This window comes from Cydia pomonella, chromosome 28 (genome assembly GCF_033807575.1).
Source record: "Cydia pomonella isolate Wapato2018A chromosome 28, ilCydPomo1, whole genome shotgun sequence".
Classification (NCBI taxonomy): domain Eukaryota; kingdom Metazoa; phylum Arthropoda; class Insecta; order Lepidoptera; family Tortricidae; genus Cydia; species Cydia pomonella.
Genome location: NC_084730.1, coordinates 8,639,922 through 8,662,675, shown reverse-complemented (window position 1 = coordinate 8,662,675; position 22,754 = coordinate 8,639,922). Strand labels below are relative to the sequence as shown.

Genomic DNA, 22,754 nt, shown 5'->3' with positions numbered 1-22,754 from the left:
TGGAATGAAAAAAAAAATTGAGATTATAAAAAAAAATACGAGGCTCCAAAGTCTCAAAAAAATTTTTTTTTGTCTTTTAAATATGGAAAAGAAAATGGTACCATTCGATTCATTACATTTTATTGAAAAATAAATTGTATATAATTGTATATTTAAATATTACCTTAATTTAGTTTGTATGTTAGATAAGTTTTTTTTAATTTACTTGTCCTGTGTTATGTAGACAGTTGTGTCTGACATAAATGTACTGAATTGAATTGAATGTATTGATTTTTACTACATTTACTGATTTTCACAATTGGTTAATGGTAGAATAATTGAAGTAAAGTCTATTTAATACATACTGATTTTACATAATGATCATAAAAAACTGCTTTTTATAAATCGCTGCAGAGTTAAATTTAATATCCTTTTAAAGGTTCCGTAGCCAAATGGCAAAAAACGGAACCTTTATGGATTCGTCATGTCTGTCTGCCTGTCCGTCCGTATGTCACAGCCACTTTTTTCCGAAACTATAAGAACTATACTGTTGAAACTTGGTAAGTAGATGTATTCCTTGAACCGCATTAAGATATTGACACAAAAATAGAAAAAAAAACAATAAATTTTGGGGGCTCCCCATACTTACAACTGAAACTCAAAAATTTTGAGAGAATGATAAAACTAAAAAAATTGGTTTAAACGAGATCTAGTACGTAGTTTTTTTTTAATACATCATAAATGCTACGGAACCCTTCATGGGCGACTCCAACTCGCACTTGGCCGCATTTTAGGGTTAGTAGGCCGTAGTCACCTAGGAACCCATATAGTTTCGCCATGTTTAGTCATAATATCAAATTCCGGTTATCGGAAAGGGCATTTATTTGTGTGATGAGCACAGATATTTGTTCCTGAGTCATGGGAGTTTTCTATGTATTTAAGTATTGCCTGGTATATTATATATATCGTTGTCTGAGTACCCACAACACAAGCCTTCTTGAGCTTACCGTGGGACTTAGTCAATTTGTGTAATAATATCCTATACTATTGTTATTTTTAAATATGCATGAATTTATAAGTACTATAGTATATAAGTAGGTAATTAGGTACCTCATTAAGTACTAACATTATGCGCCCTACCCGGATGTCATATACTGACTACATTCAACTAACATCCGGCCCGATTCAAAGAATGACTAAGACACGTTTAAGATCTTGGAAAGATTTTTAAAAGATCGATAACTAAACGACATGTCAAAATTTACGTTTATTTCGATTCCGCTGTGATCCCAATAAGATCTATCTACGATATTTCTAACGTCTAAGTGACATTGGTTGCCCGAATCGGGCTGCTTCTGTCAATTATACGACATATAAACGATATCTAAATGAGAACTTATCTAAACCAGAACTTATCGTTATCGTATCTCATTCTTAGTATCGGGCCGATCGATCTTCTCTAATGCAAATGACTTTTAATGTTAAATAAATAAATAAAAATACATATATTATTCAACATCTCAAGAACAAATGTTCTTGATAAACATAACGGGTTAGGCCACAGGACCTCCATCTTCATATGCCCACTTCTTAAGATACCGTAGGTTAAGAGAGCAGAGTTATTGAAAACGCGTAGTGCTAATCGATGAAGTCAGAGAAAGGACTCAAATTTGCTAATAAAGTTTTTGGCAACCGTATTGTGATTAAAAAAAGCTCGTTCTGAGCGTACCTTAACGCACCTCCCCACTGCCGTCCGACGAAGGACGAATGTTCGCTGCAACAGGCCATCGGGTCGGCGCGGACAGCGCACAGTTCATCACCGCGCACCGCTAAAGTTGGTACTTTACCTAAACTATTAAATCAGTAAGTTTAATTTCTAGAATATTAATTATATTGTGTTAATTAAAAATAAGTGGATTGTAGTATTTAATTCGCTGTTCACCGCCGCGCATCGATACAGTTGGTCCTCATCTAAACTATTAAATAAATCGGTAAGTTTAATTTAAGTATAGAATATTAATTGATCTCCGATGTATTTTACTCACAATTTATGAAACTATCAATGATTTTAGAAGATTTGCTCTACTTTTTATAAGTCATTTTCATTTTACATTAAAAAATCAAAATATATGATATAAAATACACTAAAATTATAAAAAAACTAGACCACATTCATTACTATTATGAAAAACTGTGCACTTGAAAATATAGAAATTCACAGAGATACCCAGGGCAACAAAAAAAAATATTTTTTGTAGAGTTGTGTTATATTGTGTGAATGAAAAATAAGTGGATTGTAGTATTGAGTCTACATAGGTTTTTAATCCGCTGTTCATCGCCGCGCTTCCAGGTGATCCTTTACCTAAACTATTAAATAAATCAATAAGTTTTATTTCTAAAATATTATTAATTAAAATACACGTGTGATATTTCTTAAAATTGAGTGGATTGTAGTATAAATTTACAATTGAGTGTAGGTATTTAATTCGCCGTCCACCATTGCGTACCGGTTCAGTTGGTCGTGTTCCTAAACTATTTTATAAATTGGTACTTAACTTTTATTTCTAAATAAATGTTTTATTATGATAAGAGCATTTTACCTGACTTCGTGGATTAATTTACTCCTGTTGACCAAGCAACAATCAAGTTATTTCTGATCCTAAAATTTGCACTATTTTGTATTTCTTTTTATACAGAAATAGTTTATTTGCCGAAAAGTATACAGAATGTCTTTAATCTATAACCTCCACCCTAGGATAGTCAGTGTTTACTCAAGAGTCATATTATTTCTTAAATATTCATTATAATAATAGGTAAAAATGTATTAAAATGGAGTGGAATGCATTATTTACAATTGAGTGCATTAGATTCTCGGTCGACCATCACACACTGATCAAGTCGGTCTTTTACGAAAACTATAGGTACTTATAGAGTTAGACGAAGATAAGTTGGCAGTTTGGCAGCCCAGATAGTGCAAGTGTTATTTTAAACGTCAAACTTCTATAAAATTATCACGTTTACTTGACACTTCTGGTCGTTTGCCTCCTATATCATAAAATCGCTAGTCATTTTATAAATTGGATTGACAATTTTATATACCTAATTTGATTTTTTTTAATGAAGATTATAAATAATATACAATCAGCGGCGGTATCATGGTTTCATTTTTATCACTTGTCACTATGCCCGTCACTTTCGCGCTATACTTGTTAGAACGTGACAGGCATGGTGACAAATGATAAAGAGCCGACCATCTTAGCCCCACAGCTTTAATTGATAAAATGGATATCCTCATTAACTGACGTAAACGTAGAATATTAATATTAATTGACGACCGGTCTAGCGTAGTGGGTAGTGATCCTGCCTATGAAGCTGATGGTCCCGGGTTCAAATCCTGGTAAGGGCATTTATTCGTGTGATGAGCACGGATATTTGTTCCTGAGTCATGAGTGTTTTCTATGTATTTACTTAAGTATTTATAAATATTTGTATATTATATATATCGTTGCCTAATTATTCACAACACAAGCTTTATTGAGCTTACTGTGGGACTTTAGTCAATTTGCGTAATAATGTTCTGTAATATTTTATTATTTGTAATAATGTTTAAAATTTTCAAAGAACTCCAGTGTTCCAACCCATTCAGAATTTTATTATCAAAAAGCTACTTTCTATTAAACTACTAGGATTTACACAGTCCAGTCCACTGAACTAACCTAACGCCAAACACAAACTAGTTGTTTTGAAATCAGTCGACTGTTTTAGATGTTTGCTGCAATAGGCTTATCGGTTAGTAACTTTTTGTCTATCGGGCCAATGCATATCTATGCTAATATTGCATTGATTTGAATTGAATAAAGTGAGGAAGTGAAATTATAAATATTAGAAAAAAAAGTCGGTTTACTGACGATAGTTGAACGTGACAACGTCATAAGAAAATACTGATGGAATGGTTTCATTTTTCAAAAGAAAATTTATTTTTATTTGTTTGATAGATATTTTGTATGGATATAGAGGAGGTAAATGGAAATCACAATTGAATTGATCAAGTTACATTTATTTGTACGCATAAATACAATTGCTGCCGAACGCGGAGGCCGATTGTGCCTCTTTGTCGCTCGTTGCGCGCTCTCGCTTGCACTTCAAGCCTTAAATGGAACGCCTCAGAGTGAGGTAACGCCGCATAGTCATGTTTTTTCGTGCGTGCAGCCGGCTCCAAAAAAAAGCGCTGGTGGCCTAGCGGTAAGAACGTGCGACTTGCAATCCGGAGGTCGCGGGTTCAAACCCCGGCTCGTACCAATGAGTTTTTCGGAACTTATGTACGAAATATCATTTGATATTTACCAGTCGCTTTTCGGTGAAGGAAAACATCGTGAGGAAACCGGACTAATCCCAACAAGGCCTAGTTTATCCTCTAGGTTGGAAGGTCAGATGGCAGTCGCTTTCGCAAAAACTAGTGCCTACGCCAAATTTTGGGATTAGTTGTCAATCGGACCCCAGGCTCCCATGAGCCGTGGCAAATGCCGGGACAACGCGAGGAAGACGGAGCCGGCTCCATCGAATTATAAGACGTTGTCACGTCAAAAACAGGGACCATAATTTTATATCCGCAACGCAGGCTTCATCAGGTGAACACAAAGTCACAATCATCTAGAGGCTTCGTCAAAAAACAATACAGCGGTCGGCAACAGGCTTCGTCAACTTACTCTAAAAGAATACATTAAAAAACCATACAAATAAAAAACATCCTCTAACTCGCCGCCAGCAGGCAGTGTGCCCAGCAGGCTAGCTGCATTTCTCCGTTGAATGGCGATGCTAATTCTTTGGGTAAAATACTGACCAGCCCTTTGGTCCCCCGTGGCATCCACCAAACGCGACGCCAAATTCTTATATACACGCCGGGCCCTGGGCCCACATTATAAATGTCATATTTTCATAGAAATTTTACATTAACAAATACTTTTCCATACTTTGTCATTGCTTGGCCCTATGTAGTGAAAAACCACTGGTTAAAATTATAATATGATTCTTTCGAGTTATTAAAAGGTTTTATATGTGACATTATCTATGAAAAGGGGCCTTATTGTCGGTGGCATTATCAACGATGCTCTCATATTATAAACAACGCCGCGCTACGCAGTGCGACGTAAGCGCCATCGACAATAAGGTCCCTTTTCATAGATAATGTCACATATTTAGTTCGGTCTTCTAGTTATTTAAAAGGTACTTTATATCTTCTTCAATAGATGAATTTCCGAGTGCAAAGATCGGAGAAATCGGGGTAAAATAAGAGGGAAAAAAAAGAAGAGAAGAGTTGAGAACCTTCCTTCTTTCATAATCTTGAAGTCGGTTAGTAAAAAGATCTTTTTTAAAATGTCGTAATCGTATTTTATTGGTGCTACTTTTCACAACTGGTCGAAAATTTAAAGGGTCATTTAAAAAAAAAAAAAAAAAAGGTCATATGTACTATAAAATTTTGTACGATACATGTGCGAATAGGTAATTCGCAACTCGTGTCGATTTAAAACACCCTTCGATCATGTTTTAATGTATCGCTACTCGTTTCGAATTTCCTTTTTTTTGCACTTGTATCGTAATGTACTATTTTTTGGTTATTCCCGTATATCTCTAGTCTCCGACTCAGTAAAAGTAGTCAGTAGACTCACTTAGCTCGTTCGATAAAATATCCTTTTTTGAAATGGAGTGGTAGTTCGTAATGTCGTAAGCGGGAGTAATGGAGCGGTTCGTTGCTGCTGGCGACTTGCGACACATCCGCGCTCGGAACTACAAGGCACCGCTATTATTTACTAACTTACTGGAGTTAACTTGACGATTACTACACGATACTACTGATACTTAGTATTAAATTACAATAGGTTTAAATTTATGATGAAATTTAATTGTATACTGTGTAATTTTGACGACCGGTTTGGCCTAGTGGATAGTGACCCTGCCTACGAAGCTGATGGTCCTGGGTTCAAATCCTGGTAAGGGCATTTATTCGTGTGATGAGCATGGATATTTGTTCCTGAGTCATGGGTGTTTTCTATGTATTTAAGTATTTATAAATATTTATATATTATTATATATCGTTGTCTACGTACCCTCAATACAAGCCTTATTGAGCTTATATGTGGGACTTAGTCAATTTGTGTGATAAAATAATGTCCTATAATATTTTTTTTTTATTATTTATATATTTATACGCCGTGGGCCTAAGCAGCCCGAGGCAGGATCGGATGCAAGTATATCCACTTAAGACGAAATACAGTCTGAAAATATCGATACGAAAAATGTGCCAATATGTATACACTACCTTAATATATGGCCAATAAAATCTTGTATACATGTTTTTGGCACTTTTTTCGTATCGATATTTTCAGACGTGACCGTACCAGCTGAGTACCTTTACAGATTGGGGACTGGACTAACAGTCGCGATCGACCGGTCGATCGCAATCGACCTGTTGGCCACCCCTGCCCTACGTAAAAATCTAAAGAATTGAGGTTTTGTTCTCAATATTTTCCTCCTCCAAAACTAAACCAATCGTTCTAAAATTTTGGGAGCTGAATAAGAAAGAAATGATCTGTGTCTGACCGTTTTTATTTTTGCGTTTATTGATGCGGATTTTCTATGCTAGGCGTTTGTTTATGGCAGTTACGTTAACCAGACGCTTCGCGATTCCAGCAAAATCTTGATAACTGAACTGCAATCAGTGCCCCTAGTATAAATTTAGTCGATAGCGAAACGTGACGTACGCGTTTGCGTTAAGTCTCATTTTGTATGGGTTTTTGACGCCAAGCGGGACGTTTTGGAAAGTCAAAAATCTCATACAAAATGACACTTAACGCAAACGCGTACGTAACGTTTCGCTGTCGAAAATATTTACACTAGGGGTACTGTACCCCTAGTGTAACTTTGATCGACATCATAACGTGACGAACGCGTTTGCGTTAAGTCTCATTTTGTATAGGATTTTGAGGTTCCAAAACGTCCCGCTTGGCGCGCTCTTTCGAAATCCAATACAAAATGAGACTAAACGCAAACGCGTACGTCACGTTTCAAAATCGAATTTATTTACACTAGGGGTACTGATCTAAGGTTTGTTCACCTCCGGTTTGGACAATCCAAATGGTTAAATAAAAGCGGCCAAGTGCGAGTCGGACTCGCGCATGAAGGGTTCCGTACCATTTAAGACGTATTAAAAAAAAATCTACTTGCTAGATCTTGTTCAACATTTTACCACTTTGGACACACATTTTACCACTTTGGAACTGTCTCTCGTGCAAACTATTCAGTTTAGAAAAAAATGATATTAGGTACCTAAATATCATTTTTGAAGACCTATCCATAGATACCCCACACGTATGGGTTTGATGAAAAAATTTTTTTTTTAATTTATTGACGTATTAAAAAAAAACTACTCACTAGATCTCGTTCAAACCAATTTTCGGTGGAAGTTTGCATGGTAATGTATATCATATATTTTTTTTAGATTTTTCATTCTGTTATTTTAGAAGTTACAGGGGGGGGGACACACATTTTTTCACTTTGGAACTGTCTCTCGCGCAAACTATTCAGTTTAGAAAAAAATGATATTAGAAACCTAAATATCATTTTTGAAGACCTATCCCTAGATACCCCACACGTATGGGTTTGATGAAAAGAATTTTTTTTTTTAATTTTTACGACGTATTAAAAAAAAACTACTTACTAGATCTCGTTCGAACCAATTTTCGGTGGAAGTTTGCATAGCAATGTATATCATATATTTTTTTTAGATTTTTCATTCTGTTATTTTAGAAGTTACGGGGGGGGGGGGACACACTTTTTACCACTTTGGAAGTGTCTCTCGCGCAAACTTTTCAGTTTAGAAAAAAATGATATTAGAAACCTCAATATCATTTTTAAAGACCTATCCATAGATACCCCACACGTATGGGTTTGATGAAAAAAGATTTTTTGAGTTTCAGTTCTAAGTATGGGGAACCCCCAAAATTTATTGTTTTTTTTCTATTTTTGTGTAAACATCATAATGCGGTTCATAAAATACATCTACTTACCAAGTTTGAACAGTATAGCTTTTATAGTTTCGGAAAAAAGTGGCTGTGACAGAATCGGACAGACAAACGGACATGACGAATCTATAAGGGTTCCGTTTTTTGCCATTTGGCTACGGAACCCTAAAATTAAGCTTCTGTCAAAAATCTCATTGAATGTAAAGATCAAATGTAAGTAGGTAAATACGAATCGATTGACTCCACAGTAATCGTAATCGGTTCTGACTAAAAAAATTTTTGCAGTGGGCAATGATGAGGATTCTTAAGTTCTTAATCAATCGGTGTCACAATTTTCATTACCTAAGGTAGAAGTACTACTGCTCGACGCTGCACTAGTCACCGACATGGGCACTTTTTTCATGGAAATATAGGTTAAATTTGAACAACGAAGGTTTTTCTGTATTCGAACTTAATCCTTGTCACTTTGACATAAAGTGCCCATGTCGAGTACTAGTGCAGCGTCGAACACTAGTACTTCTACCTTACCTTGTGTGACTATAGGCGTTCATTCGTATGAAGTAGAAACGCCAGTGAGATGTACTACAAATTATATTAAAGGAAAAATTAATATATACACCTACTCCAGCAGGACTCTGCGAAAATTTTTGGCTTTAGGCGTTGTTTACGTTGAATGAATTTTTATTTCAAATGAAGAAATTATTCGAATGGATAAATTAAACGTATATAGGAGTTTTTGTGTGCCTTTTTTTTTCTTTTTGCAAAATAATTTTGTACGTTGCTACATTCTAGGGATGTAACGATATATAATTTTGCCGATACGATACCGATACTGATTTTTGAAGTACATAATCTGCGATACCGATATCGATAGCGATAGAATTATGATATATGCATAAAACTGACTTATGTTTAATCGATCGATTTTGTGAAGTGTGTAAAACTGAAAAATAAAAGTAAAGAAAAATGCCAAATCCAAATAAAAGAGAAAATTTATTTATAGCTTTTTTTATTTATATTTAATTTATAGTTGGTCAAACCAATTTGTCAGTAAATAAGAACAAAAAAAATATACTCATCCTTTTCTTTTGGATGCTAGTACTAGTGTAAGACAAAGATAGTATGACTCCCTCTGTCTATGTTTGAAATGAGATAGCCCTTTGACAAACTATATTTATATTTTTTTTTCTTTCAATCATCAATCAAAATCAGGAATATAGTGCACTTTAGGTAGTTATAAAGTTTATGCAAATTATTAGCAGATAATCTGTTGCGCAAATCATTTTTATGAGGCCTGCAGAAGAAAACAGACGTTCTGAGGCAACTGAGGTCATTTGATAAGACAATTAATGATTTTCCGCAATCATTTTCAATTTTGGGTATTTATCTACATGTATAATGGACGACCGGTTTGGCCTGTCTACGAAGCTGATGGTCCCGGGTTCAAATCCTGGTAAGGGCATTTATGCGTGTGATGAGCATGGATATTTGTGCCTGAGCCATGGATGTTTTCTATGTATTTAAGTATTTATAAATATTTATATATTATATATATCGTTGTCTAAGTACCCTCAACACAAGCCTTATTGAGCTTATATGTGGGACTTAGTCAATTTGTGTAATAATGTCCTATAATATTTATTATTATTTATTTATTTATCTTTATTGCGCCAATAGTTCCTTGGATCTTGTTTTATACGAATATTTGGGATCTTGCATAATACTCCATCGTTCGTTTCGCGCGCTTTTCAAACTATGATTATTTAAATCGGCGATACCGATATATCTGACGATTATATCCGCCGATATATCGGTAAGTATCGGTATCGTTACATCACTGCTATAGTCTATATTCAAATTTTATAAGTATTAAAGGAAAAAAATGGAAAATGTTACGTTGCCGGCAGGAATTGAACCCGCAACCTACGCTATCCGTGCGTTAGCTCTTAACCAATTGAGCTACGGTAGCCTACCAGAACCTCGCAAAACTTTCCATTCCATTATGTATACACACCTATATTCTATATTTCTAAATAACACAAAAATCATTGAAATTAAATATAAACTAAAATATTAACCTAACTTGCAACATCGTCATACAAGAAGCTAACATAAGTTGGGTTATCGACGGTGTATACGTAAACAAATAGCCCAAATAGGCCCAAAGTTATTTGTCAAAGTGAAAATAATGCAATCAGCTACCTATGTCAACCGTGTGTAACTGTCAATATTGACAGTTGACGTAACACCGGCTTTCGCATGTGTCATCAATTTGGTAAACTGTCAAATAATGAACTAGGTTATGCTCATAGAGATCTCGGTAGATTATTGCGTATTCTGACCACTTTCGGATTAATTTTCCAACATGTCAACTTCGTGATAAGATAATAGTATTTTATACAATCGTAATATAATAGAGAGCTTTTCAGTCGAGTACCGTGTTTTGGCAACGAAGCTTGCTGAGTTACCGAAGTGAGGTACGAGATTGAAAAGCTTGATTATATCACTATTGTATACAATACTTTTTCTACGAGTCAATAAAAATAATACTTTAAACTAATAAAATCATACAGGTAAACAAGCCAAAAGTATACAGCTATTTAAGTTGTAATTTGTCCTCAGGCACCCGTTGACCACGAACGCAGTAAAGGGTACAAAACGTCTCCGATGTCTTATAAATTCACTATACTCGATAAAATCCGATTTCTTAGTTTTATTTCATAAAATAATAAAAATCGGCCAAGAGCATGTCGGGCCATGCTCAGAGTAGGGTTCCGTAGTTACTCTTCCGTCACAATAAGCTAAACTGGAGCTTAAAGTATGGTAGATTGTTAACCAAGGGATGAACTGTGGGTGTACGTCTTTTTACTATGAAGGGGAAACTTTTTGCGATAACTCAAAAACAGCTAAACTGATCATATCCGCTATAGTTTTCATTTAATGTCTTTCTTAAGCTCTACTTCCAAGTTTTTTTTCATATTTTTTGGACCTATGGTTCAAAAGTTAGAGAGGGGGAGACACATTTTTTTTCAATTATCAATTATCTCCGAATATATTCACTTTATCAAGAAATGTTTGTTGAAGACCCCTATTAGTTTTGAAAGAACTTTCCAACGATATCCCACACTGTAGGGTTGAATGATTTATATATTCATGCCAAATTTCAGCTTTCTAGCACTAACGACCACGGAGCAAAGCCTCGGACAGACAGACAGACGGACATGGCGAAACTATAAGGGTTCCTAGTTGACTACGGTACCCTAAAAAGGTTCATAATTTTAAAGTAAATAAGCGAATTCATATTTGAAATTTGTATGTACCTATGACATAAGGGCAAAGACATTAGGGTCAATTCATATTTTGTCTGATTTTCATACAATTTGGTAAGTTTCAAAAGCTTCTCATTTTGCGAGAAATAAACACAAAATCACAACTAAGTAAAAAAAATATGTAAATTTACGTTGTTTTAATACTAAACGAACTTGTATAATAATAAGTTTAGTGTTACGTTTATTTTTGGGATAAGTTGCCAAGCGGATCCCAGGCTCCCATTAGCAGTAGCAAAAAGGCAGGAAAACACGAGGAAGATGATGATAATGTCTAATAAGATGAAATTATGCTTAGGTATATTATACAGAATAGGGACCTATATATCTATCCACCAGTGGCGGATCGTTCCAAGAACTCGATTCCCACCGGCTTCTCTGATATCAGCCCGTTCAGTACTTTCACGATTAGTTCATGGAGAAAAGGAAAGCAAAATTAGCACCGGGTTCCCTATGAATATTTGTGACGCGCCGCCACTGCTATCCACCAAATTTTATCAAAAACTGATGGAAATGGGAAAATAAAATAAAAATAGGCCAATTATATACCTACTTAAGGATTTTTTTGTTTTTTGTTTGTTCGTCTTTCATTCATTTTTACTTCTGTTCTACTCATTTCCTCAAAGGTTAACTGGAAGAGATCCCACACAGAGATAAGTTCGCCTTTGTTGTATCTGGTGTTTTATTTCTATGTACAATATTTAAATTATATAATATGTACATACAAATCATGCAATGCTTCGCTTAGAGATAGGAAAAAACGACTTTAGTAAGATAACAGTAATTATTATATTTTTGACCTTCATTGAAGATAATTATATGATTGCAGATCATTATTTTATCAATAGCAATGACGTTGTTTCATGGAAAACACTGTTGCGGTGAAGCCCAGAGTTTACGACTAATGACCCATAAGTCATAACATACACTTTAAAGTTAACTGAAGATAACCAGCGTGGTAAAATAAATATTAAACATCCTCTTTTCAAAACATATTTGTTCGGAAAACATATGACTTTGCGACTGCTTCCCTGTTCTCAAATTACTCCCTCGCGCCTGCCGGCGAAGTGCGCCTATCTTTAATATGAGATATATAGGGGTAGGCGCACTTAGACGGCAGGCGCACTTCACCCCCTTCAGCATAAATTTTGCACGTGTAGAATAACAAATCGAAGTGAAAAATGTATTACCATACAATCACTACCACACTTAATGGTCCACGAGTTCAATGCGTAATTACCTGTATATTGTAGAAAACAAAATAAACGTTTATTTACATTTCATGCCTTATAAATATTGACAATATACTTCTGCCAAACCACAGAGTGGTTTGTTGGCAGACGAAGCTCCTATAATATGTAAGCTAGGTAGTCTACATGTTACTTCTATTATTATCTATTTAACCCCTAGTACTACTTATTAGTACTTATTGTAGTGTAGGTACTTTAAGGATTTTTCTGAGTTTTTTACCTGCTAAGACGTTTCATACACGTTGCGTTACTAATTTAGGTACTATAAGGTGCTCCTAATTGCGTTACTATATCAGTTTCATTGATAAAATAATGCATCTCGCACATATGCGCATTCCAGTACAGTTCTGGTCGTTTCCGCAAGGCCGCCCGGCTTGCGACAGACTTGCGACAGACCGGGCGAGTGTGCAAGCCCTTAGTGCGGCGAAATGTTAGTGAAATTGAGAAAAACGGAATTGTGATGTAACTAAAAAAAAAGCGGCCAAGTGCGAGTCGGACTCGCCCATGAAGGGTTCCGTACCATTTATGACGTATTAAAAAAACTACTTACTAGATCTCGTTCAAACCAATTTTCGGTGGAAGTTTGCATGGTAATGTATATCATATATTTTTTTTAGATTTTTCATTCTGTTATTTTAGAAGTTACAGGGGACACACACACTTTTTTTCACTTTGGAAGTGTCTCTCGCGCAAACTATTCAGTTTAGAAAAAAATGATATAAATGATTTTTTTTTAAGTTTATGACAGTAAAAAATAGTAAGTACTACTAGATCTCGTTCAAACTAATTTTCGGTAGAAGTTTGCATGGCAATGTATATCACTTTTTTTTAGAGTTTTCATTCTGTTATTTTAGAAGTTACGGGGGGGGGGGGGGGGGGCGACGACACATTTTACCACTTTGGAAGTGTCTCTCGCGCAAACTATTCAGTTTCGAAAAAAATTATATTAGAAAACTCAATATCATTTTAAAGACCTATCCAGTATCCATAGATACCCCACACGTCTTGGTTTGATGAAAAAATATTTTTTGAGTTTCAGTTCTAAGTATGGGGAACCCCCAAAATTTATTGTTTTTTTTTTCTATTTTTGTGTGAAAATCTTAATGCGGTTCATAGAATACATCCACTTACTAAGTTTGAACAGTACAGCTCTTATAAATAGTTTCGGAAAAAGTGGCTGTGACAGAATCGGACAGACAGACGGACATGACGAATCTATAAGGGTTCCGTTTTTTGCCATTTGGCTACGGAACCCTAAAAAGTGGAAAATAGGTACGTAAGTTTCCATATTTCAAAAATCGGCTCTGGTAGGTAGGTGAAATAACAAAAAAAGTCTCTGTGAAACATATGTTTAAATTTTTTCACCTTTTTAATTCGGCGAAACAAGTAATCCCACCAAAAACATTTTCATGTAAATAAAATGTTGGCAAGACGAGGCTAGGTTATCTTAACCACAGCAAGGTATTGCTATTTTTATATTATTAATTTTATGACGTTCATAGGCGCATTGTAATATGCCTACTTGGAACATAAACTATCTTTACAGTACATATTGGTGCTACTTTACTGCACTAGTGCGAAAATTAGCACATTACGTTACTGTGTCGAACATTTAAAGGGCCATATGTACTGTAAAACGTTGTACGATACATGTGCGAATAGGTAATTCGCAACTCGTGTCGATTTAAAACACTCCCTTCGGTCGTGTTTTAATTTATCGCCACTCGTTTCGAATTTCCTATTTTTCGCACTTGTATCGTAATGTAAGTACTATTATCTTTATCATAGTTCTATTTCATCTATCAATGTGGATATTGCATGATGAAGCGCTGGTGGCCTAGCGGTAAGAGCGTGCGACTTGCAATCCGGAGGTCGCGGGTTCAAACTCCGCTTCGTACCAATGAGTTTTTCGGAACTTATGTACGAAATATCATTTGATGTTAGCTTTTCGGTGAAGGATAACATCGTGAGGAAACCGGACTAATCCCAACAAGGCCTAGTTTACCCTCTGGGTTGGAAGGTCAGATGGCAGTCGCTTTCGTAAAAACTAGTGCTTACGCCAAATCTTGGGATTAGTTGTCAAGCGGATGCTAGGCTCCTACGAGCCGTAGCAAAATACCGGGACAATGCGAGGAAGAAGACTCAGATCAGTATATAATAATAATAAAAAATACCGAGAAAATTTCATGGAATTTCCTCCTAGCCTCATTGCTAATTTCTTCTCATTTATGAAGTAATTTCTATATTGTTTTGGATACTGCTCTAACGGCCGGATTCGAACAACGCTTATAAGACATCACAACAATACAATACTGTACCCCTAGTGTAAATTTGAATAATTTGATCGACATCATAACGTGACGAACGCGTTTGCGTTAAGTCTCATTTTGTATAGGATTTTGAGTTTCCAAAACGTCCCGCTTGGCGCGCTCTTTCTAAATCACATACAAAATGAGACTAAACGCAAACGCGTACGTCACGTTTCGAAATCGAATTTATTTACACTAGGGGTACAGTACCCCTAGTGTAAATCCTAGTTCGCAATGTGTTAAAAGTGAAATTTTTTCAATCAAAAACTTCACTTTTGTCACTAATCGATCAATTGTGTCGTTGTGACATCTTGTAAGCATTGTTCGATACGGGCCGTAAGTATATTATGTATATTTCATCTAATACTGGATATCTTTCTGCGAACAACTTCTGACATTTCTATAGAACACAAGGCTGCAACACTTGTGAAGAAATAGCCAACAGGCACTTAGGACAATAACATTTGTGACACTAGATTTCTAGCCTCTAGCATTTTGCAACTCACTGGTTATTTACTGATTTATGCGTATGGTGTAATCTTTGTAGTGATAATTATTAAATTAAGGACAACGTTGACAGACGGATTAGGAAATTAACTTTATAAATTGTATATGCAGATGTCAATCACAATGAAAAAAAAAAGGTCAAGTTTTACTCGCGCACCGAGGGTTCCGTACAGACTTTGAATTATCTCGTGTAAGTATAAAGGCGAAATACTTTTGATTATAAGTACTTATACTAAGTATAATTGTGTACAGCGCCATCTATCGGAAAATTGTCTAACTAATTTGCGCGATGTAATGCACGTATGTTGGTTTTTCGAGGTTAATTCTCTATTATGTGAACCGATTTCAAAAATTGATCTTTTATTAAAAAAAAAGGTGTATTTAATGTAATCTCATAGAAATTTCAGGTATAATAAACACACGGAGAGTTGGTTAAATTGCAAAATGAACTCGGAAATGTTTTTTGTTAATAAAAAAAAAAGTTTGCATGACAGAGGTCTGATTGTATTTGTATTTGTATTCCTGTAAAATTTATTTTATTAATTTTTCTTGGGTAAACTTCGGAGATAAGGGGGGGCGGTATTTTTTTCACATTCTCCTTAATTTTTCATTTTTTTTCTCTAGGAAAAAAAAGAAAAAAAATGTTTTGGAATGTAAAATTTGAGCTCTTTTAAATGATACTCCACTTGACCTAGTCACTAGACTTTGAAATTTTGCCCCTCTTCATATTGGGCATTTTCCATAATAAAAATATATATATATATATATATATATATATATATATATACTTTCAATGTGTCTGGGTTAGCATTGTCCATAACTATTCCAAATTACAAATCGATAGCTTAAGTGGTTCTCGAGATACTTACCGATGTGACAGACAGACAGACAGACGGACGAACGGACAGAGTCGCACCATAAGGGTTCCTTTTGTACCTTTTTGGTACGGAACCCCAAAAACTACGATTCACTGACCGACTGGACCGGTAATCCAGAGATGTGGGTTCGAGCTCCACGTTGACCAGAGTTGATCACGGTTGATTTTATTAATTGTGATTGACATCTGCATAATATTTGGACGTATATAGGCTGAATTATTATTATAATCTTCATTTTTCTTTCATCTTAGGCTAGGATTTTATAATATGGATACAAAAGTAAAATACATAAAGTTATACAAAATTAATACATATTATTATTCATTTTTGTTTTAAAATGAAAGTGTGTGATATAAATATACATAACTTTAATTGTATGCCGGTGTCTAGGTTCGTATAAGTATCTCTTAATACTATTATTTATTCGGTGCTCAGACGTAACCTTTATGACAACAATATAACTAACCAAAATGCGCAGTAGGCTCTCGTGGTCTCGTGCGACCTTAACATTCTCCGTGCTACCTCTACGTGTTGCAACTTACGCGCAAAGTCAAGGTCGACGAAAAAAAATTTTCTTCTTACTTGTCGACTCCCGCGCGTAGTGAGCATGTTGTGATTACTATGTATACCGGGTGTTTCCTGTAACAGCAAATAATTAAACCATATATTGTACTCCTAAAACGATATAACTTTTGATTAACAACTTTTTAAAATTATGAAATCTTTAGATTTTATCTTTTTCATACAAATTAAATATTATTTTCAATGTACGCTGACATCAGTGTGTTTGACGTTGCTTGTCACGCTTTAAACGTAACAAAATTCGCAATACATTGCGTCTTAGAATTAACTTCAATGTGTAATAAAAATTAAAACATAAGTTATTTTTAAAAGTTTCTGAACAAATGTTGGTGAGTTTGAAGAGTACAGCCTACAGTTTAATTTATTGCTCGTGTTACAGGAAACACCCGGTATATATATATTTATTTCTTTTATTTTATTTAATCTTTATTGCACAGAAGAAAAACAATCTTATAGTACAAAAGGCGGACTTAATGCCACGAGGCATTCTCTACCAGTCAACCTTATATAGTACAGTTATAGTATTTTTGTTATATGGTTATAGTACCACGGTGGTGGTAGTAGTAAAAACTAGTGCCTACGCCAAATCTTGGGATTAGTTGTCAAAGCGGACCCCAGGCTCCCTTGAGCCGTGGCAATATGCCGGGACAACGCTAGGAAGAAAATACCACGGCGGTGGCAAACAAGCATACGGCTCGCCTGATGATAAGCAGTCACCGTAGCCTATGGACGCCTTCAACTCCAGACGTGTCACATGCGCGTTGCCAACCCTTTAAAAACCTGTAAACTTCTTTTTTGAAGAACCTCATACTGTAGCCCGTTGGAAAAACATCGGAAGGGAGCTCATTCCACAGCCGGAGCGTCCGCGGGAGGAAAGTCCTCTTGAACCGCACAGTATGCGACCATTACTGTATGAATAAAAACTAAGTAATTACACTAACTACAAAATGAAAAATGATGAAAATCTCGAACACTTGTGTATTAGCAAATAGAGGTGTATTGTCAAAGAAAACTTTGTTGCGACGTAAATTTACTGCAATCTTTCGACACAATTAAAACTTTTAGAACGCCATTTGACTTTGATTCTTATTCTTTAACTGCTATGAATTAAATTGTTAAATATCAAAAAGTGGCGCCATCTAATAGATCAAAGGCCAAATAGCAGCATCGTTTCGAGAGATGGCGCCAAAACCTTTAGGTAGTGCCCAGTATGACGGTGATTTATTTTATTAATTAGTACATTACTATAGAGGACGGGAAAGGAAGGGTTGCAGGCCAAGTAGATATAGACGGCCGAGCGTAGCGAGGTAGGATAGGGAGACGCGGCCGGCAACCCCGTTTCCCGCCGAGATTTGTATAGTGCTTTTCTCAAACTTGCAATGAAATAATTAAAAAAAAATAGGATGATGATGATGATGATTGTTTCATGTCCTAATGTGATAGGTTATTCAGTGCGTGGGGTATTGAAGGGGAGCAAAAATGTAATTATTTTGGCGCTACCACGCACGCCATTACGCTTTTTTCTTTTCTTTTTATTTATATTTCTTTTTTGTGTTTTTTGTTGTTACCGAAAGGAGAACGAAAATTTGATTATTTTTACGCTACGACGCACGGTTTAGGAGATACAGCCCTATAAAGATTTCTGCATGACTGAAAAAAAAAAAAACGTTTTGGGGCTGTATCTCCTAAACCGTGCGTCGTAGCGCAAAAATAATGAATTTTTTGTTCCCCTTCGAATCCCCGAAGTAATATTTAACAAACACAAAAAAGAAAAAAAAACACAAAAAAGACAAAAAATTAAAAAAATTAAAAAAGCATACTGGCAGAATTTTGCTTATAGGTTTTTTATAGTTGAATGCCAAGACGTGCCATTATTTGACGTTAAAAAACAAAAGAAGGTTGCCTTTCAGGCCTAGGTGTGTAAGGCAGTATGAAATTCCTTTAATTATCATCTTCACTCATCGCACCTGATATGTAGTATTTCCAGACCTAATTTGAAGTAAGTCATGTCAACATTTCATTACAAGTTTGAGAAAACATACTTCCCTCTTAGTAGGTTAAATAAGTTACACCGCAAATCCATGTAATGAATAAATTATCACTTTATTCATCAATTTTTGATAGTTTTGATGCTACGAAACACAATTTACACACATCCATCCTCTTATCTTTGCCATAATTGGGTAAAAAATTACTGTATGTTTGGTACAGACATTCTCTGGTTATGATTGCCACGTGTTGCAACCGCTGTGCGTGCGCAAAGTCAAGGTTTTCCAGGTGAATTAAAAAGTGTGCACATGTTAGCAATTTTGATAGAGTCAGAACGATAAATTAACTCAATTAAAACTTTAAAAAAATTTTATCCTTACGGGCTCTTTTACAAGTCAGTACAACATTATACTAACATCATATAGTGACATGAAAAATACATAACAACATTTATAAATACAACAGCCCATACCTGGGTAAACATTACATTATGATAATCTTAAAATAAATAATTACTACAATACAATAGAGATGTATAGTCTCTATGGTTAAAAATACATTAAATCTGGAAAAATACTTAAATTAGTGAGGGGGTGGGGTGGCAGAAGCCACACTTTACGCGGAATTGGACGACAGACTTTAATTTGGGGAGTCCGTTTCTACGCAGTACAGCAGCGACTTGAGGGAAGAGCTGATCGCCGCCCTTTCGCCGCCGCAAAGCCGCGTTCATTGCAGTTTTATGCCGTGTCGTACAGCTTCGTTCGTGACCCACAAATGGTCTCGCCGGAAGATCAGCGCTGACTTTTGAGTTAGCATTAATGCTGAGGCGGGACCATTTCGTGGTAAACTATTTATTTATTCTATGTTTCTTTCTTTTGTTATGTTGTTATACTTTTGTATGTCATAGTTTATCAGGAATAAATGCTATGATTTCTGTACCCCTAGTGTAAATAAATTCGATTTCGAAACGTGACGTACGCGTTTGCGTTAAGTCTCATTTTGTATGGGTTTTTGAACAGCGCGCCAAGCGGGACGTTTTGGAAAGTCAAAAATCTCATACAAAATGACACTTAACGCAAACGCGTACGTCACGTTTCGCTGTCGAAAATATTTACACTACTGGGTACTGTACCCCTAGTGTAAATAAATTCGATTTCCAAACGTGACGTACGCGTTTGCGTTTAGTCTCATTTTGTATTGGATTTCGAAAGAGCGCGCCAAGCGGGACGTTTTGGAAACTCAAAATCCTGTACAAAATGAGACTTAACGCAAACGCGTTCGTCACGTTATGATGTCGATCAAAGTTACACTAGGGGTACTGATTTCTGTTCTAAGTCAACCACACTCGGTGATACGATTGATTTAAAGAAACATTAGCAACTGTGTATCATATACGGGCTGAAACAATGCGATTACGAGGCACACGGCTCACACGTAAGGGCTTGTGCACTAATCACGGGTTGTTTCGGCTAGTTTTTGAAACTAAAACTAAAAAAAAAAAAAAACAAAAAAAAACTAAGTAGGTATGTTATTTACTTTCCTTAAATGCACTAGACGCCTAAGTTAACGGAATTGAATAAAAATTAAAAACACGTGTAGAGGACAACCTTCTTCTTCCTCGCGTTGTCCCGGCATTTTGCCACCGCTCATGGGAGCCTGGGGTCCGCTTGACAACTAATCCCAAGATTTGGCGTAGGCACTAGTTCTGACCTTCCAACCCAGAGGGTAAACTAGGCCTTGTTGGGATTAGTCCGGTTTCCTCGGGATGTTTTCCTTCATTGAAAAGCGACTGGTAAATATCGAATGATATTTCGTACATAAGTTCCGAAAAACTCATTGGTACGAGCCGGGGTTTGAACCCGCGACCTCCGGATTGCAAGTCGCACGCTCTTACCGCTAGGCCACCAGCGCTTCCACGTGTAGAGGTCAACCGGCTGTCAACTATTGGATTCAGGCTGTCAAACACTAACAAGTTTGATTTGGCCTGTAAAACATTTACCTATGCAAGGTAGAGGCAAGGAATAGCATCTCCATGTACCAAAGTATCTGTCGAAAAACCTTAAATAGGTGGCGCTACAATACCTAAGACTACTTGAAAAAAAAAAAAACAAATCATAGACAGCGCACTTCATTCCCACAATACGCCTACGTTCTTAACTACTATAGCGCTACTCTGGAGAGATTTGGAACTCTTATTTATAGCTGACAGCTGGACACTTTTGTAACAGTTCTGCCTATGGAGATTGTATTCCTTACCTCTACCTTCCATACATTTACCTTTTAAAAAAACTTTTAGAAGTTACGAGGCGCATTTTGCAGATTAAAAAAACTATCGCATGATAACTATGATAATTGGTAGAAGACTCCATGTTTATTTATTTTTCTATATTTGCAAATATTCTGCAGTAGCAATAGTCTTTAACTGTTCGATTTAAGGTTCATATTCGCGTGTATCAGCGTAGTTGGCTTACTGGGTCACTGTCGCAACACTGAAGCAAGCGGTTAAAGACCGACCTTCGTTTGTGTTAGTAGAAAAAGGGCGTATGAGCGCAGAGATAGTTGAAGCCTTATAGCGTTTTGATACAGACAGTAAACTTTGGTTACTTCTGACTGGATTGGACTCAAAGTTAAGTACCTAGATATACATCGTGGTTTGCAATTCTCGGAATTTAGGTGTGAAATTACGATTTATATTTTCCAGTGGCGATGGCGGTAGTCAAGGAAAATTGAGGAAATCAGTTTCATAGCACAAAACAATGGAATGTTGGATGGAAATGCGTTATGGTACATTGTGCAACGAGGGGGGTAAGTGAAATTTTGCAAACGAGGTCTTTAGATGCACGACAGCTGCAGGCTGGAATATTCTTACCCCCGGAGTTACACGTTACACACAATGTTTTTCATCACACGTACGAAGAAAAAACTAAATTTTAAGCTAAATAATTCTTAAACACGTCGACAGTTCAAGTTCAAGCATTCGTCCACCATATTGTCATTATTTGACAGTTAGGACAAAGGCATAGGCAATCCGGCATTTAGCCACGATAGATAATTTTGTAAAAATATTTTTAAGGGCTACTCGTACTCCCGGAAGTTATTATTTTTTCTTTCACTATCTGTAACTCCCGTGGGAACAATACATGCCTTTGTCCTGCAGTATACCTGCATGAAAGACTGCAGAAAAAAATGTTCTATTTCTTTCCACTTCTGACTATACTGGTGATATATTTTTTTTTTATACCACGACGGTGGCAAACAAGCATACGGCCCGCCTGATGGTAAGCAGTCACCGCAGCCTATGGACGTCTGCAACTCCAGAGGTGTTACATGCGCGTTGCCGACCCTTTAAAAACCTGTACACTCCTTTTTTGAAGAACCCCAGAAGAATATACATGCTTAAGATGTGCAGATTTAGACAAACGAAGGATAACTTGATAATTTTGATTCTTCCGCTATTAATGGCCCTGACTGTAGTTAGTTGTTTATTTATGAGATTAGATATTGTTTATTTTGCGCCTTATTATTTTGAGCTGTCAAACTTTGAAGCTCTGTTACGTTCTCTTTTGGTTTACTCTGTTGGTTTATATTGAAATATATAAATAAAAATGTTATAATTTTCTTTTATTACAGTCTTTTTTATTGATTAACACACAAATAATGAAAAAAAGTTGTCATATAAAATATTTTAGTACTCGTACCCTTTGAAAATTGTCCTTAATTTCATTGATCATCGGCTGGTAGAACCCTAAAACTATATGTCTAGATTTTTAAAACCATTTTTCCAGAAATCTATAAATAAATACGCAAGTATTAAGCCCTATCGCGATGCTGGGTTCAAGAATTAGTCAAATACGGGACACCCTAACCCATACAATATACAAAACTTGATATACTCAACAATAAAATAACCTCTATT

General features: G+C 35.9%; 1 protein-coding gene across 1 annotated transcript in view; it reads left to right on the top strand.

Annotated features, from left to right (window-relative positions):
- The first annotated feature begins 1,783 nt into the window (after positions 1–1,783).
- LOC133533118 (fatty acyl-CoA reductase 1-like) overlaps positions 1,784–22,754 on the top strand; it is a 41,515-nt gene continuing 20,544 nt past the window's right edge. The window contains exon 1 of the mRNA XM_061872077.1: positions 1,784–1,970. The gene's annotated coding sequence lies outside the window, so the exon portion shown is untranslated. The remainder of the gene's footprint in view (positions 1,971–22,754) is intronic.